The 13018-nt window shown below is 40.9% G+C and overlaps 1 protein-coding gene across 5 annotated transcripts in view; it reads left to right on the top strand.

Moving 5' to 3' along the window:
* Positions 1 to 13018, top strand: part of ARHGAP22 (Rho GTPase activating protein 22) — a 126546-nt gene that overhangs the window by 38679 nt on the left and 74849 nt on the right. The window contains exon 1 of one of the 5 annotated variants that reach the window (XM_068197556.1): positions 7834 to 7938. The exons of the other annotated variants lie outside the window; for them this stretch is intronic. The gene's annotated coding sequence lies outside the window, so the exon portion shown is untranslated. Of the gene's footprint in view, positions 1 to 7833; positions 7939 to 13018 lie in introns of those variants that run through there. 5 annotated transcript variants of the gene reach the window in all.

Here is a 13018-nt window from a genome sequence, read left to right as displayed (position 1 = left end):
CCTGCCATGGGGCTGTGTTCCTGCAAAGGCTGCCGTGAGGAGCCCAGAGGTAACTAACTTCCCCCTCAGATGTGACGGGGAACCTCTCCTTCCCGCGTGTCTGCGGCGGGTGCGCGCAGCCCCGGCCGGGGGAGCGCGGCTCGGGAGCCGCCGGCCGCGGGCTCCGCTGCCGCCTGCGGCACCCGCTCCGGGGAGTGGGAAACCCGGCCCTTTTCCCCCGTGTCTAGCCCTTCGGGAGGTGCCACCGCCTTCTGTGGTTCAGAAAAACTCGGCAAGCTAAACTAAACCCTTAAAAACTGTCTCGATGTGATCTTATGCTTTAAACACAATCCTCGTTCTTTTTCTCCACTAACAAGTAAAATTTGATGGGAGGGAAACCGGTTGTTTCTTTTCAGAAAGGCTGTTAACGTGGCAGTAGCATTAGCTGACAATCTTTCCTCATCTGTTCTGTGTAGTAAAGGGCTTGGATATTTTCTGAAGGGTCGAGCCTCCCAGTAGTCTACAAGAAACTGCTTTAGGAGGCAGTGTCTCTAACCCACTTAAAGCTACTGGAATTCTCCTAAGGATTTTCAGTTACTTCCAGGGTGGCTCCTACATGGGTTTATGTGTCGGGACCAGCCTCTGACATCCTGTCTGTTTTGGGAAAAGTTTGTAGTTGATATTCAGGAGCTCTAAGAATAGATGGTGTGTGAGCCCAAAGAGGAGTGTAGCTTTCCTCAGTAGAAAGCAGTCTCACAAGAACAGTGTTCAAAAATGTTACTGTGTTTGGAGTTTGTAAAATAAACGCTTGACTGTTTTGACTTTTTGACAGCTGAAAATAATTCTCTTTCAGTAATCAAAATCCTCTGAAGTTGGATTTTTGAGAAAATAATGGGGAAAATTGCTTTCTGTGCAAAATTTTGGAAGAAACACCCTTAATAGTCACTGTGCTGGAAGTATGATTCAGAAAATGCTAGAAATTTTGCATGCATGCTCTAGTTTTGAGATAAAAAGAAAAATGAACACATTGGTGGGCATTTGGCTTGTATGGGGCTGCTGTCTTCATCACAGCTGCATTAGGGTAAAGTTTACAAATGAAGGTAAGCTTCAAAAAGCTAAAGGTGGCAGTATAAAAGCTAAAGGAAAAGTGTCCTGATCTGAACTAATATCAGTAACTGTCAGTTATACTTGAAGCATAAATACTGAAGTAAATTTCCCTGTCAGGAGTAGAGAAGACCGGGTGAAGCTGTATCTAGTCTTTCAATTATTATTGAGTTGACCATGCCCAGATTGTCAGTGTGGAACCCAGTGAATGGATGTGAATTTTCCTCTAAAGATATGATAAGGAAAAAAATATTTGAGCAAAATACCCTGAATTTTGGTTTGGGAATAATGTAGGATTTTTCATATGCTTCTGGTTTTAATCTGTTGAGGAAAGGGAGGCTTAGATTGGTTGTTATCAAAAAACATTTGTCCTCATTCTGGAATGAATCCAGTCACCTCATTCATTTGAGTGAAATTGTATTTATCTTCTTTGGGAAGAGCTTCTACAAACAATGGGTGTTTCAGCTAGCATATTGCATTCAGGCTTAAAAGAACAAAGTATGTTTGTGTCAAAATTGCATATTTGTGTAAACCTGCAGACATCAGTGAAGCCACACCATTCTCTGAGAACTGGTACAGTTGAGATATGTATTTGTGTTAAATTATATTTTTCCTGTGGAACCCTATTGAATATGTAATACTTATAAATGTTTTGGGAACTTCTTTCAAGGCTAGCCTGTTGTAGGTCTTTCAGGATTTTCTTGTCTTATTTGGAAAATATATTTTAAGTAATTCCTGTGTAACAGAATAAATACATCTCTTAGTGGACTCTCCTAACTCATGTAGGAGGCTGGAGACTGCACAAGGTTTGTGTGCATGAAACTTAACAAGTCTCAAGTTTACTATAACTTTGCTGTTGATACTAACATGATAAGTGAGGTAAAAAGTCTCTGCCCTGTCTTGCTGATCAGTCACTGTGAGGGAAGACCTGAAGTGCCAGGCTGTCATTTGTATTCTTAACTAGGGACCAAATTTGCCTTTGTATGATGCTGCTTAAATTTGCTTGTTCCTTGGTGTTTGGCATGGGTCCCTTTAAAGCAATAAGTTTATTTTCCAGTGCTTTTCAGGTGGCTCTAAATTTATAAGATATGTAGGGAAGCCACGGATTTAGATTGCCCCTGCTGCTTTGCTTTTTTGGCTTTAAGGAATGGTTTAGGCTACGGGTGCACTGGCCTTTTGATCATGAGCTTCAACGAGTCTGCTTTGCTGTGAAAATGCTTTCAGCAGATGTCGGAGGGGTGTGGTTGGGGACCTGGGTACTGATAACAATGTTTTGTGGTTTTGCATCTGCCCTATCAGCTTTTTCTGATAGCCTTTTAGCACATCAGGCACAGATAGGGCTAGCTGATGAGTAGATTCCTACTTCTTGAAAGTTGCAGGCTGAAGTATCTCCCTGAATGCAGTGGCTTATCTGCAGATAGCAGAGACAAACTTAATAAGGGGGGGGGGGGGGGGGGGTGTGAATGTTTAAGGATATTTGCATTTGTTTAAGGCCAGAATGGAAAGCTTGAGTTGTCATCCTTCCCTGCTGTTCTCCCCTTCTGTCCCTGTAGTAGAATTACCCTACTGGCTGGAAAGTAACAGATTCCTGGGCAGGAATACTGAATTGTCCCTTTACCCTGTCCGTTAGAATCACTTGATTGCTGTGTACTGAAATCATAATGTGGGAGAAGGACGTGATAGATGGTAGGAATTGGAAGGGAACTAGAAGTAAAATCCTCCTTCCACCTCACCCTGTGGTACTGTTGGCTCCCACTCGTCTAGAACCTGAAGCTGTTGGGAGAGTGTTTGCCATATGCTATAGTTGATGGTTTACACTTGACTATTTCCTGTGCTTGCTTGTTTTGGTGTGATTGTATTTCTTTTCTTGGCATTTTTTTATACTGTTCTCCATCAGATGTTTCAAAAAAAATCTTGCACCCTAGTGTTACAAAGATTTCTGGTGGTTTTCCAGTGATGCAATGTAACCAAGATTGTGACTTCTGCCTTTACTTGTTTTAATCTGGTCATCAACCAGTCCTGCTCAGTTTAGGTCTCCTGGGGACCCACCTTGTGTTCACTAGGGAAAAAAAGTTTCAAATTGGTGCAAGCATAAAGGATGAAGGAGAACTCTAGTTCTCAACCAAATTGTATTTATCCTTTCAGTCTTGTCTGATGTCAGCTGCCAAGGTGTTCTTTCTGTTACAATTTTGTTATTGAAGACGGTGGAGTGTTTATATAGGGCTTGTAAGACAGGGAATCTGGGAAAATGGGGCTTACCTGAGATGGCAAAACTCACTAGGTTTTTTGATAATGGTTGTGCTTTGTGTAAAAGGAATAGAAGAGAGGAAGTCTGTAAAAGGTCAGTTACATCTTTTAGATGAACTTAATTCTTTCCTGTGTAGAAGCAAAAGGGCTGAGGGTTTAGGAGAAGACCATACTTGGGAAGTCTGCAATTCTTAATGCAAATAAAACCTGTTCAGCATCTTCCAGTCCAAAATACTTTAGAAATGTGGCCTTGGGATTCATAATACTACCTCAGAGCTAAAAAAAAAAAAAAAAAAAAAAAAAAAGCTAAATGGTTTCCTCTATCTTCTTGTTCCAGATTCTTCTTGCGCCTCCACAGTAACTAAATATAGATTCTAACAGAAGTCAAGAATGAGTTCTCCCTAGAAGTACTGAGAAGATTTTTATCATAATCTTATACATTTGGCTCTCCCAGGGACAGTGTGATTGGCTGTGCAGTCATATGAAGCACATGGTAGCACAGTGGCAGTATTTTAGAGTTATGAAGTTCCCAGTGTGTATGAATGAACTTGTGTCCTTATTATGTTGCATACTTTTCTTCCTGTGAGAAGCACTTTTCTGTGATGGGAGCTAAGCACTGTAAAAACAGCCTGTGTTGGGTCAGAATGTATATTAAGTTAGGATGTGAACTCATTCCTCATTTCAACAGGGTGGTCAGTTTACATTATAACTATAGTAGCAAAAAGGAATTCAGAGTTTTCTTCATTCTGCATTTTTTTGAAAACTGAAAACATAACAAAGGAGATAAAGGAGGAATTCACAGTCTCTTCCAAAACATAAGTCAATGGATTTTCTTAGTGAGCACAGCAGAGTATGCCACCTGCATGGTTCTCCAGCTGGTATTCCCTGTGTGCACCCAAATGTGCTTCCTCTCCTTTTTCCATGTGCCTATAGCTACTAAGGATGGCATTTGGAAGGTACATTTGGGGCACGTGGGAGACTTTAATTATTTCTGCTAAAATTAAAAAAAAAAACCAAAAAAACCTAGAAATTTGAAAACTTGGGGGATTTGTTTTAGGAAGAAATATTATCCTGAAGTTATCTGCTCAATTATTACTTACCTAGGAAACGTCTCTGTGACTGGTTTTGTCAATGAAAGCAAGGAGCAACCTTTGATCTAACACGGCAGAGCTGTTGCTGTGTTAGTTGGTGGAAAAATACTATTTGCCTTTATGGTCTCTACTACTTAGCTCTGAAGAGGAAAGGAATTAACCAATAGTATTTCAAAGGCTTGATCATATGTTTGGTCTCTTGTCCAATTCACCATCTGTTTTTTGATGTTGGCTAGTTGCTAAGAAGAACTAATTGCAGTTCTTTTGTTGAGACACTTCATTAAAAAGACTTTTTATTTAGCACTTGTATTTCTACAGTTCTTGATTGTTGTAACTTGATAATATCAGTTTCAATTAAAAATATTTATTTCTTCCCACATTATTAATAATTTAGCAGAAGTGCAAAATATTTTGTTGCCATTTTTATCCAAGAAAGTGTTACTTTGTGCAGTGTTGGACTATGTCTCTCAAAAATGAGGACATATTAAGTGGAGTGGGATACAATTTTCCAGGACAGGAAATACGGGTCCAAAACCAGAAAAGCCAAGCTGTGGATCAGTGTATGTTCAACAGGGGAACTGTGGAATACTGCTGCATTGAGGGCAGGAGCACAGAGGTTTTTAATGTGTAACAACCACATAAGCTGAGAAGCTGAAGCAATTCTTTCCTTAGTCTGTGCCCCTTCAAGGAACTTCCATTTATAGGTTAAATTGCCTGCTGTGTTTTATCACACCTGAAGATTTGGTAACATCCGCTGTATACATAACCTCTAACTTGTATTTACTGTCAATAGTCTTGTTACTTGTTGATCTGCATTCAGGCTTTCATAGTGAGAGAGCTCATAAATGCAGCATGAACCCCTGCAGTGACATTGCTTCTGCTCTCTGTTACTGCATCACTTGCTTGACAGAAAAGCTTTCTAAACTGCACAAAATGGGATGAACTCTCTCTCCACCAGCTTGTTTTATAGCCTCTCCTCTCCTTTTTCCTAAATGCAGTGTTCATCTCTACATAAGGGCTTTTAGTCTGGCATCCTACCACAGGCAGAGCTTGCATTCGTTGTTCTTGGGGACATCTTCCAGGGATTGTGACTTCACCACTCTCTCTTGGCAGTCTCTTCCAAAGTTTAACTACTCTGAGTAATATCCACCTTGACATAGCTTTTCTTCCTGTTCTGTCACAGGTTACCTTGAGAGAAGAGGCTGACCCTTGCCCCAGCCTCCTTGCAGGCAGAGAGCAGTAAGGTCTCCCCTGAGCTTCCTTTTCCTCAGGATGAGCAACACCAGCTCCCTCTGCTACTCTTCATAGGACTAAAGTTTGAGACTCTTCTCCAGCTCTGTTGCCCTTCTCTAGACATGCTCCAGCACCTCAATGTCCTTTTTGAAATGAGGGGCCCAGAAGTAGACACAGGACTAGAGGTGTAGCCTCACCAGTCCTGAGTACAGGGGGACAATTACTTCCCTGGTCCTGCTGGCCACAATATTCCTGGTAGAAGTCAGGATGCCATTGGCCTTCTCTGCCACCTGGGCACATGCTGGATCACCATGTTCAGCTGCTGTCGATCAACAGCACCAGGTCCTTTTCCCCTGGGCCACTTTCCGGACACTCTGCCCCCAGCCTGTAGTGCTAAAAGAAAGATCTGCCAGACAGTACTTTTGAGGTTTAAAGTGTCATTTGAAAGTGTGATGAGCACAGCAAGTCTGCTGCCCAAGATGATTGATTTTGCCTAGAGTAGCTCTGGATACTAAGGCAGGTGCCTAGGGTAAGAGAGGGAACAGTCAGTCCCTTACGGGAAAACTCTTGGATGAACCTTCTACTTTACTGCTGTATCCTCATACTCTGTGAGGGCTGGTTTCTTTTCCATACGGAGGCCAGCATCTTCCTGAAGTTTAAACCACTTAAGCACCTCTAAAAAGGTGGAATCTGGGACTTTACTCCCATTTCCCATAGCATGTAGGTCTTTTGTGTCTAGCTCTTGAAGTAACGCTTTGAAAAACCAGTGTTTTGGCTTTCTGTGTGGGAAAATCTGTGTATGCCAATGTGTGTGCCTTGCTGATTAGCCCACTGGGTCAGACACCCCTCTGGAGCACAGAGTCGGGCTCAAGGGTGGTGGGAGGGAGGGCTTTGACTCCATCAATCCCTTTCTGTCTGTAGCTCTCAGGAATGCTGAGAAACCATATGCAGTATTGTTCCCCTCAGCATATTCTCATGTGCTTTGAGTGGCTTGGCTGTAAGCAATTCAAGTGACAGGCATCCAGCTCTCCCTTGGGAGGCAAAGTATAGTTCAGTCATCACTATAGGAAGGAGAATGAGATTCCAAGGAAATGAGGGGAATCTGCTTGAAAACAGCAGCAATGTAAAGGGGCTCTTAGACTTTGCTGTCAGTGATTTACCCAGTCTCAGCCAGACTTGGGCAGTTTTGTACCTGCTGACGGTGGCAATGACTTAGGATCTTACTGTATGTTTCTATATTATCTTGTAATTTCCTTCTGATTCTGAAGATTTAATATTGCCATATATATGGTACAGAGACTTCAGTATAGGAGAAACACACAAGGGAGTGTGTGACTTGAGTTAACTTTTTGAAACAAAGGAGACTAGACTAGTTGAGAAGCTTCATAGGCTGTTTAAGGGGCTGGAAAGGGTCCCATAGCACACTGATGGTGAGATGATTTGTGAATTACTGCCTTTAAACATCCTGGTTCCTTGCTTATTAATACACAACATGTATTGCTAGATCACCTGACAGTATAAATATGATTTTATCCATGTGATCAATTAATCGGTGTTTATATTGGATAAGGCAGAACACATAGTAGGGTTTCATGGTGGTACTTTATGCCTGTTGAAGCAGACTATGCCTGATCTGACATGAAACAGTTTATCCTTTCATAGCATTTTAATACATCTGAATAAGGCAGACAGAATTTGCACCCTTGTTTTGTATTGCACAACTGGAATGTTTTCTGGTACTATGGAAAATGCCCTAAAATTTGCTTTACTGCCTCAGAGAACAGGAGCCTTTCTAGTCTGATGGCATCGCCCACTCCTGTTTCCCACAGCTCTGTGTCTTCTTAGCTCTAGACTACTGAGCCTCCCACATGAATTCATGGTAGTCTTAATTAATCAGGTCATTCCTCTCACTGACAACATCGCAATGATTTATCCAAAGTGAGTAGCTCAAACTGTTAGAGACACAAGCTGGTGTTGCAGACAGGTTTGGCTTGTCTGAATTACCCAAAGCAGGAGTGATATCATACTTGAGGAAATCTCTGCAACAGTAGCCTTTTTCTGATAGTAGCTAAACCAAAACATGCTCAAGGTCTGTTTTCACTTACAGTTCAGTTTCCCTGGATAGAAATCTTGCTGTGCTGTTAATATAAAATTATCAAGTCTGTTGTTTTCTTTTTCTGAGAAAGCAGCAGTTGCTAGACTGGGTCTAACCCAGGGGCTGGTATTCTGTCTGGCAGTGGCTAGCACCAGATGTCTCTGAAGTGACTGGGCTCTGGAGCAGCAGGTGGGAGTTAATCTACCCCTACACTAGGTTTTATCATGTCTTTAACAGCTAGCGATAACTTAAGCTCTGGAAAAGACATTTCAATATTGCAGCTAAATGTCTGTTGTTGTAGTGAAGTGATCCTTCTGGACAGTCTTGCCTAGCACAGGGGGTATACAGTATTTTGAATAATACATTTTATATTTTCCATACTTTTTTTCTCTTTTTTTACTTATTGGGTTGATGCCTCAGAATATCTGTTGCCTTTATGTGGTGATACTGCTCCTGTTTACTGAACTGTTAGTTTTTGTACTTTTTCCTCCTAGCTTCTCAGTGAAGTTGCTAACTTTTTTTCTTATGAAAGAGAAGTTTTCTTTTTGTTGAAGCCAGCTCAGCTGCAGTGATGATAAAAGTACTTTTTGCTATCTACTACTTTTGGAGGCTGCTCTGCTGAACTGTTTTAACCTCTTGTTGTCTACCTGTCATCTGGCCACTCATGGAAGCATAATCAATATTACCTTCCCTGGGCTTTTGTTAGCTAGAGTTCAGTTCAGTAAAAATAGCTCCACTTCTGTAGATGTATTTTCTGTGTGTTATAGAAAGGAAAACTGAGGCAGAGACCAAAAATGCTCTTTTATCAGCTGGAATTTGAGCCAGGGAATGTGGTATCTCAGGTCCACTAATGGGATCTATTTCTTAAAAGAAAAGTCTGGGTTTGAGACTTTGATCTGTTAGTTCAGCTAAATAGGAAGTGTATGATCTGAGAATCATGAATTCTGGGAATGGAATAGCCTCAGTAACATTGAGCACCACCCAAATATCACCACCTAGTGTAGTTCAGATTCAGGTTCCAGCTGGACCTATTTTGTTGCAAACTTTAACAGTAGTTATTACCCTAGAGCTGCCTGTGAATATCCTGGCACAGTCGGCTAGAACAATAACTTGAATTTTCAGAGCTGCATTGCTTGAGGAGACCTGAAGCAGCTGTAAATCTGCAGTTGTTGAGTGCTCCATTGATTCAGAGCAAAATAAAGGCAGAAAATAAATGATGACACACAGCACTACAGTGCTTGGGAGTAATTCAGCTGGAGTACAGATCTAACCTGTTCCTATTTTACTGATGAGATTGCTGAGACACTGAGGAGTTGAGGGACTGACCTTCAGAAATGCAGTGCAGAACGCTCACTGAAGGCAATGGGAGATAGGAGGGCATGGCAGCTCTGAAAAGAAGGTCCTGGCAGACTGCAGGAGAAAACTTGGGATTCCTGTCTCCCAGCACAGATTAGCATTCAGTAGTCTGTCCAAAAAAATCATGCTTAAATGCCATGTTGATGGATATCTTAACCTTATTCTTTGCTTCTTTGTCAGTCTTAAGTGAAAGCCATCTTTAAGGCAGCAGAGGCCAGCTATTATTGCCTGGGTCCCAGTGAGACAGTGTGGCTTGATGACGGGTTGGGAAGGCATGCCCAGTCTCAGCAACCAGTGTCTGATATGCAGGGGAGGCATTGATATTTTAGTGGCAATTTCCTAAAAGATACACCCTTTAGTGTCCAATACTGATTCTATAATGAGTGCTCTTCATGTGAATAAATGTCATCAAAGTCAGGGATAAAGGATCTGGTAATCTGGATCAAAAATAGTCATAGAAAGGAGAATATCTACTTGTGATTATGTGTGGAGATGAGGAGGGTGATTTTCTTGGGTAGATTTCTCCTGGGGGCAAATCAGTCAGTTCTGACATCCTCAGCCTGTGTTAGGATGTTGTGTCCAGTCAAATCAGAGTAATAGTCCCAGTAGTTTTCAGTTCTGGCAGATCTGTTCTGTTCTAAAATGTAAATGCTATAGGGAATCAATATGAACGAGATAATAGCTTTCAACTGAAGCCTCCATCAAGGTCTTCTCCTCTGGGAGTTTTGTAATTACTATCACATGAGTGGACCTGATGTTTTGTGAGTTGTGTGTAGAGCTAGTCCAGGTTGCCATACCAGAATTCAGCAGCCATGAGAACTTTCAGAAGTGGCTAAATTATACACTGAAACATATTTTTGCATTGTATGCATCCCTGTGATTTCTGCATCACTGAAAGAGAATGAGCCTCAGAAAAAGCAGGGAAGGCAGCTTCTGCTTGTGGGCCTAGAAAAGGTTATGTAGGTTTGGACACCAATTTGAATCCATGCAAATGAACTGGAAAGCCTGAGACACACAATATTTGAGGTCCAGCTTAGAATGAAATGGGGAAGAATCATAATTTTATATAATATTTTTGCCATTTGCAACCCTTAAATATATTCATACTTATTAAATACCCTTGAGATACTTACAGCTACTTAGTCCACAGTGAGTGTTAGACATTAACATTGTATCACCATCAGTGTCAGGTTTATATTTAATACTCTGGTTCATTTTGTGCAGCATGTAAAAAATGGCATAGAACCAGTTTATATCCTAAATAAGACATGCACATATTTTTTTCCTCCCCTGATACAGGCATTTCTCTGTTTACTGCAACACAGAGATGACAGCCTCAAAGCAGTCATTCTGTTTCTACAAGTGGATGTGTCTGCTTAATATTAGAGAACATCCCTCTATCCATTGGTTTGTCTAAAACAAAGGAAAAAACCTTTCTTCTGTGATTTCTGAGTGCTCACAGGATGTATAGAAACATATGTGAAGTGTCTAAAGCTCTCCTTATTTGGAGGATGGTCTTTTCTGCAGGACAGTGTAGTGCGGAAAATGGTGTATTTGTTGAGAATGTGGAATTCAAATCTTACAATTCCTTGCTCTTGGACCTGTGGAGACATGTCTTCTGCTGCTTGGTTACTTCCATTCTCCCCCTGACCTTCTTTCTCCAGTGAATCAGATGCAGCTTTCTACTTCTTTACTCCTTATGCATAGTTCAAGCTCTTCTGTCAAAGCTTGCAGTGCCTCTGTTTCCTCTTGATGTAATGAGCTTTCTTAAAAATAAGAGGAAAGTGAGGTGATTAACTATAACTCCTCCTGAGTTCTGTTGTTATCATCATCAGAAAATCTGTTCTCTTTTCAGATAAGCTTACTGTTCTGCTCTTAGTATTAGGATGGAGCTCTGTGATCACTGGCTAGCAATTTAATGCATCTTAAACTTTCATCCTTCTCAGAGGTATGATAACTTATGGCTATACCTCTCTTATGTTGGAAATGCAAAGTAAAATGCAATAGCTGAAGAATATGCAGTGTTTGTGCATCTCTCTTGAAAATGGACTGTGCTAGATATAAGGGGTGGTAAATTCTAAAGATGTGCTAAGTAGATGGTCTGACCATAATTTTAGTATTTTTACTTACTCATTGTGTGTGCACTGCAAGATCTGCCTCTGTTCTTGTCTGTTTCTTTGAGGCAAAGACCTTTGCTTTGGTTTAATAGTAACTTTATAGTAACTGCTTTGATATATGAAGGAACAGTTATTATCCCAGTGAAGATAAAAGTAATTTATCTATTTTTCCGGACTTATCTAAACATGCAGGAGGTATTCCAAAAAAGTAGACACTACTTTTGAATAGTTTTACTAACCTTAGAGCTAATCTGTAGTAAGGATTTTTTTGAAAGTAATTTTCAAGTATGGAACCTGTTTGGATTGCTTTGACTGGGGTTAGTTTGTTGGAGTTTTTTTTATGCTTTTAGTGCCTTGTTTCTAGGGAAGCCAAGGTCATTACCCAGATGCTCCTTTAGAACTGCTGTTTATTGAAATGAGGCCCTGTTTAAGGAGGGTACATAAATGCTGTCATCCAAAGTGTCCTCCCAGGATGGGGATTATTGGAAGGGGCAGGACAAGTTGTTTTGCACCAGAAGTGTGTTTGCCCCTTGGCAATACTAACAGTGCTGTAAAGGACTTTGAGAGCAGTCAGACTGGTGCTGTAAGGTGGTCCTTGATGTTGTGTACCAGCCCGCTCACAGTGTGCTAAAGGAGGTAGCCTTTACATTGTCCTGTTAGGGGAGAGGTGTGTCCCTTTCTGCTGCACACCGCTAACCCACTTTGCCTTCACAATTGGGTTTGGGAAGGGCAGAACCAACAAATTCTCATTTCCCAGTATCTGGCCATCTAAAATGTATGGAGAGCTCTCACTTTGTAGTTTCTCTGAGTTCTTATTCAGTTGTTGCATCTGAGTGATTTAAAGCGCCATGTGAGTGCTCACTAACAGTCATGTTAGTGATGTTATCCTAATGAACTGGCTAAATTGTGTACATGCAAGTAGCTAGTGTGACAATTAATTGCTCAGGACTGGTAGTGCTTCATAATCAGAGGGATGAGGCTACTGATTTTGACAGTGATTTTTCTATTTCCTTTATTTTAGCATCCATGGTGAGGAGGTGAAACTTAGGTGCTGAAACCCCAGTTTTTGTTATTGCTGAGAAAAAGTTCAAGCACTTGAAGTCTATCAAAGTATTATCAAGCTGGGTTGAAAGAAATTTATTGAAAGCATTAACTTTTGAAGTACAAGTTGAAGCTCTATTTGGAACTGTTACAGAAGGCAAACTTTCTTAGCAATACTTGTCAATGGCTGTGCATCCTCCTGCTGTGGGCTTGTGGGTAGATCAGACCAGCACACTGTGCACCATTTGTATAGAATGACTTTCTAGGTTTGCTTCAAATCCAGTGAACCTTCATCAGAAGGACTTTTGGAGAAGGTAGACGTAGCATTACTTAAGGACCTTAGATATTATTCATAGCCCTATTATTCACAGCACACATGCCAAGGAAACATGCAGTTTATAAAGTAAATACAAAATGACTGTGTGAATTAATAAAAATCTTTAAATGCTGGACAAAAATAGAGGAACGCTTCTTCAGACTCTAAAATACTTCATGAACTCTGCTCAGGAGTTAAGGCTTCTAGCCCAAGTTAGACCAAAAAGAGGTGCTGAAGAAAAGACACATGGGAAAGGAGAAGTATGTTGTATATAGGAATGAACTTTTCACCTCTGTATCCAGACTGACTAGAAACTCTAGATCAAGGTGGTTAAACTAATCAAAGAATAAAAAAAAATGCTGAAGGCTAGATTTAGTAAATTCAGAGTAGCAAATTGGCAGGTCTTTATCTAACGGAAGAACAGCTGATTATAGTTCCT

Source organism: Anomalospiza imberbis, chromosome 8 (assembly GCF_031753505.1).
Source record: "Anomalospiza imberbis isolate Cuckoo-Finch-1a 21T00152 chromosome 8, ASM3175350v1, whole genome shotgun sequence".
Classification (NCBI taxonomy): Eukaryota; Metazoa; Chordata; class Aves; order Passeriformes; family Viduidae; genus Anomalospiza; species Anomalospiza imberbis.
This window is presented reverse-complemented; position numbering and strand designations above follow the sequence as displayed.